Source organism: Myotis daubentonii, chromosome 4, assembly GCF_963259705.1.
Source record: "Myotis daubentonii chromosome 4, mMyoDau2.1, whole genome shotgun sequence".
NCBI lineage: Eukaryota > Metazoa > Chordata > Mammalia > Chiroptera > Vespertilionidae > Myotis > Myotis daubentonii.
This window is the reverse complement of record NC_081843.1, coordinates 92684241-92690077: the sequence shown is the minus strand read 5'-3', so window position 1 is coordinate 92690077 and position 5837 is coordinate 92684241. Positions and strand designations below refer to the sequence as shown.

The following is a 5837-nucleotide window of genomic DNA, read 5'->3' as shown; positions in this document are numbered from 1 at the left end:
ATTTTCATGTACCGGGCCTCTAGTGATATATATTTTGCTACCATAAGCTTGTTTATTTCAAGCCTCAATACCTGAACTGATACTGTTATTTTCTAACTATGTTTTCCACTTTCCTCTCTATACTATTCTCTGCATAGTAGTTAGAAATTTATTTTAAAACTAGGGGCCCGGTGCACGAAATTTGTGCACTGGGTGTGTGTGGGGGGGAGTGTCCCTCAGCCCAGCCTGCCCCCTCTCACATACTGGGAGCCCTCAGGCGTTGACCCCCATCACCCTCCAATCGGAGGATCGGCCCCTTGCCCAGGCCTGACGCCTCTGGCCCAGGCATCAGGCCTGGGCAGGGGACCCCCAGACCCCTCCGATTGCTGGCTCTGCCCCTTACCCAGGCCTGTTGCCTCAGCCAGAGGCGTAGACCCCCATCACCCTCTGATCACCTGATTGGCCCCTTGCCCAGGCCTGACGCCTCCGCCAGAGGTGTCAGGCTTGGACAGGGGACCCCCATCTCCCCCCGATCACTGGCTCTGGCCCCCGCCCAGGCCTGAGGCCTCTGGCCCAGGAATCATGCCTGGGCAGGGCACCCCCATCTCCCTCTGATCGCTTGCTCCACCCCCCGCCCAAGCCTGACGTCTCTGACCCAGGCTTCAGGCCTGGGCAAGGGGACCATCATATCCCCCCAATCCCCGGCTCAGCCCCCCGCCCAGGCCTGATGCCTCGGCCAGAGGAGTTGACCCTCATCACCCTCCGATCACCAATCACCGGATCGGCCCCTTGACCAGGACTGAGGCCTCCGGCAGAGATGTCAGGCCTGGGCAGGGGACCCCCAGCTCCCCGCGGTTGCAGGCTCTGCCCCTGCCCAGGCCTGATGCCTCTGGCCAAGGCGTCCGGCCCAGGCAGCGGGGACCCACAGCTGCAGCGGCCCCGTGATCGCGGGCTCTGCTTTAGGCCCAGGCAAGGGACCCCTAGCTCCCGGGACTGCCAGCTTCGACCGTGTCCAGCTCCCATCGCTGGCTCCACCCCTACTTCCTGCTATCACTGGCCAGGGCGGCAAAGGCGCCTGATTCTCTGATCATGGCTGGGGGGCAGCTCTTAGCTCCCCCCTGGGTTTCGAACACTGTCAGTGGCAGGGGGCTTCTTCCTGCTTTCCCTTTTGCCTCCCTGCATTGTGCCTACATATGCAAATTAACCGCCATCTTGTTGGCAGTTAACTGCCAATCTTAGTTGGCAGTTAATTTGCATATAGCCCTGATTAGCCAATGAAAAGGGTATCGTCGTACGCCAATTACCATTTTTCTCTTTTATTAGTGTAGATGTAAATTGGAGCATATCACTACTTGATTTAAGCCCATTAATGTCTCCTCATTGCTCTTAGAATAAAATTTAAATTCCTGGACAAGATCTATCTAGTTCCATCTTATGCCATCATTGGCTGTGACCTTGACACACAGGACTTTTTTCAGTTCCTCACTTTTGCCAAGTTCTTTCCCACTTCAGGGCCTTTGCACATACTCTTTCTTATCCCCACATCACTCTTCCTCCAACACTTCACATGGCTGGCTCATTCTCATTCTTCAGGTATCAGGCTAGATGTAAATTCCTCAAAGAGGTCTCCATACTCCATCCAATCTAAACTACACTCCATCCCCTTACGTGCTCTCCGTGTCACCAGTGAGCCTCCTGTACAGAACTCTATTATTTTGCTATGGCAGCCATAACAAAATACCACAAACTGGGTGACTTACACAATAGAAATGTATTGTCCCACAGTACTGAAGGCTAGAAGTCTGAGATCAAGGTGTCAGCCGAGGTGGATTCTTTGGAGATCTGAGATCTGAGAGTAAGAATCTGTTCCATGCCTTTCTTCTAACTTCTGGTGGTTTGCTAGCAATTTTTGGTATTTCTGACTTATTGAAACATCGCATTGATGTCTGCCTTCATCTTCACATGGTTTTCTCCCTGTGTTCATGTTTATATATCCAAATTTCCCCTTTTTTATAAGGATAGCAGTTATATTCAGGGATTCTCCGTACTCCATTTTACCCTCATCTTAAATTAGCTAATTGCATCTTCAACAAACCTATTTCCAAATAAGATCACATAATGAGGTACTGGGGTTAGGATTGGAACATATGAATTTTGGGAAGATACAATTCAATTCATAACAAGTACTTTTCAAAAATGTATAAATATATACATATTTTTATTTGTTTAATGACTCTAGAGTGGACAGTTTTTCTTTCTTTCTTTTTTGGTTCACATATTTATACCCAACACCCTCGATAGGCTTAGTACCTGAGAGATAGTCAATAAATATTTACTGTTTTCCTATACAAGGAATCACATTATTTATAAAGTCTATTATTGCTTTGAATTTTGTGAGTTTGCTTTTACTATGCTCAATTTTATCATTATAATTTTATCCAATACCATACTAAGGCAGAGTTTTCAAAATGTAAGCCATATGTCAAAATAAGTCAAAAGTAAACCCAGTTTTGTTATATAACTTCCTAAATAATTTAAACTAAAATATGTATGCTTTTAGAAAGGAGATGGAAGAATCACCATAGTTCAGTTAGTAATTTTTCAACCAACTTTCAACTTACTTTAGCTCTGAAGAACGAGGTCTAAGGATAATATAAGATATAACCCTACTATGTTTTATGCTGGACAGAGAAACTTGAAAGTACTCCCCTCTATCATTTAAAATATGACTGCCTTATACTGTACTATCAGCGGAAGAATTGTCTTTCCTTCTTTTTATGTCCATCCCACTCCACAACCAGTGCCCTGAATCCTGTTAGAGCCTACTTTCTGAATAAATTTAATCCTACATTTATTCTATTTTTTCCTCAGTCTTCTCTTATTTGCCCTTTTTACCAGTTCATCTCCTATGCTGTCAAAAAAGCATGCGTCTCCCGTTTTTAAAAAGGCTTATTTTAAAGCTTAAAATCTATTATTGGATCTGGTCACTCAACCCAACCTCCCTGATATTTCCCTTCAGCCGCTCTACATCATTCCTGTCACTTCTGCGAGATGAATCTTCCAAAATGCCATTTTCATTATTCCACTTTCCTGATTTAAAACTACATTGGTGCCATATCACTCACTGGATCAAGTTTAAGATTCTAAGTCTCCATTAATTAGCCTTAGATTGCTCATCCTTTTTTTTTTTTTTTTCTAACTTCCACTGTGATTTCTCAAACTGAAGCCATCTGCTTTATTCTCCCAACAACTCTTGTCAATTTCAACTCTCTTACTTTATTTGTGTTCCCTTTCCAAGTGAGAAAGCCCTGCCTACTTCTTCCTGAAAAAACCCGGTCATTAAATTGCAGCTAAGGGAAGTTCTCATGGAGCTGGCTCTTCTAGTCCCTATAATCTTCTCTGTCTAAATGTCCATAGCAATTCTAGTTAGGAAGCAACATAAGAAAATATATATTTTCAGCTAGATGAGTGAAAATTAAACTTCTGGTTCATCTGTGCTTTTTGGCATTTTTTAAAACTCAGAAAATAGATAACTATCTTCAGCTCCATTCACAATTCAGCCTGGACTACATGGAATCAGTTAAGGTAAATCTTTAAACAACACTGAGTTCATGTCATGTATAAACTATTCTCTTTGCATTTTTTAAAATATATTAAATATATTTTATTGATTTTTTTATAGAGAGGAAGGGAGAGGGATAGAGAGTCAGAAACATCAATGAGAGAGAAACGTTGATTAGCTGCCTCCTGCACACCCCCTATTGGGCAGGTGCCAGTAACCAAGGTACATGCCCTTGACTGGAATCAAACCCGGGATCCTTCAGTCCTCAGGCCTATGTTCTATTCACTGAGCCAAATCGATCAGGGCCTCTTTGCATTTTTAATTGTTGTATACTCTTACCATTTGAATGCCTAAGTACTCTCTTCACACCAGCTTTTATGTTTAAATTAAGGTATAAATGCAATATTTCATAAGAAATACACTACTTTTATAATAAACCCAGAGGTCTATAACACTTAGCAGAAAGCCTTTGAAAACACATGTCAGCAGAAATTAAAGAAATGATAAAGCTATAGAAAGTGCATGAAAAAATATTGAATTTTCTCTCATCCTAGATAAAGTTTTCTCTGACTTTTTAAAAATGTTGTACCTAGCTACTTTATTTTTTTTAACAATATATAATGACAGTGAGGGATTATCATGCTTCTGCCTCATTAGTCTTTATCTTCAAATTTACAGTGTAATATTGATATAGGAAAAAAATTGGAAGCATGAATATAAAAGAATATTAATAGACTACAAAATAATGCTAATTTATAATTCATGTTCTAAAAAAAAATGCCAAGAACAATCTCACCCATAGAAAGAACATAAGTAAAATGGAAATACATTAAATGGAGACACGTCTTCAACAATATTAATTTTATGACATGCTTTGTCACAAGTGCAAGAAGTGTAAAATTTTACAATTTGATCTACTGTCCAAGTCTGTCTTCCATAATAGACTATAAAGTCTCTGAAGTTAGTGGCCATGTCTGTATTATTTACTATTGAATCCTACCATCCACACCCAGGCTGCCAATACTATAGTCACTAGCCACAGGTGGCTATCATACACTTGAAACGTAGCTTGTCCAAACTGAATGGCACTGCAAGTAAACTACACACTATATTTTGAAGGCTTCATGCAAAAGAAATTATAGTCTCAAATTTCATGTTGAAATAATAATACCATACCTATATTGTGTTAAATAAAATTACAAAAGTAAAATTTACCTGTGTCTTTTCTACGTTAGTGTGAAAACTACAAAATTTAAATTGCACAGGCAGGTATAAATGACAGGGCATGAGCCAGTGCAGATTCAGAAAAGTCAGGTGAACTTCAGAATGGAGCCATGGTTGGTAACTGCAGCGGATGTGGGTGTGCTGCCTATTTTGACCAAGGTTATAAAGTGCCTGGTGTGCAGCTGCTGTGCAGGCGGAGGAGGAAATGCACAGATACCGACCTACTAAAAATTTCTTGAGCAACCGAAGAGCCCAGGATTATTCTGCTTTGGAAAACAACATATTAGAATTGAATTTGAAAGACTGGCTGCTTGACATCCTAGTGAATTGCTCAGTATGAAATGATATGAATTTCAGACCCTTCCTCGGGTCACAAAATTGACATTGGTGCGTGGCAAGAATGTGTGAACAATTCTATGGCCCAGTTAGAGCATCAACCGGCTCGGATTGGGGAACTGGAACTAATGTCACAGCGTGGATGCAATGTCTGCAAAGTGTGTAATGAAAATCGTGTCATATGATAGGACACGCACAGAAAGAGCTCCAGAAGATAAGGAGATGTATTCAAGATTTAAACTGGCAGTGAAATAACATACAACTCACAGTTGGATGGAAATGAAGAGAAATGGAGTCAAATTGGTTATCCTTGGTCAGTAAGAATCATGAGCTTGGAAGGAATATTGTGCAATTAGAAGATGAAGTCTTTCAAATGAAGCAGCAACACGGCGAGGCCAAGAACACATCAGAGAAGACTTCTGAAAAGATGAATTAATTCTGTGGCAGAAGGAAGGTGAATTGAGCTTTTACAGAAGATCATGCATCTGAACTCTGAAGGACAACAGGATCTCCCAGAAATCATCAGTGGTTAAGTGTTTAGAAACCATAGAAAGTGGATTGTTTTATTCTATTTGTACATTAGAGAAATTAAAAAAATTCATCGTGGTGATGAAAGCTAATATAGAATAAAAATGTGCATGTGACTTGCATTGTATTTTTACTGAACAATGCTGATCTAGATCACGGTTAGTACTTTATTTCAATAAACTCCCTCATGTAAATAAGTGAACATAGT

General features: G+C 41.1%; 1 pseudogene; it reads left to right on the top strand.

Moving 5' to 3' along the window:
• The first annotated feature begins 4875 nt into the window (after window positions 1-4875).
• Window positions 4876-5524, top strand: LOC132233864 (pre-mRNA-splicing factor SPF27-like; annotated as a pseudogene).
• Window positions 5525-5837: the final 313 nt, after the last annotated feature.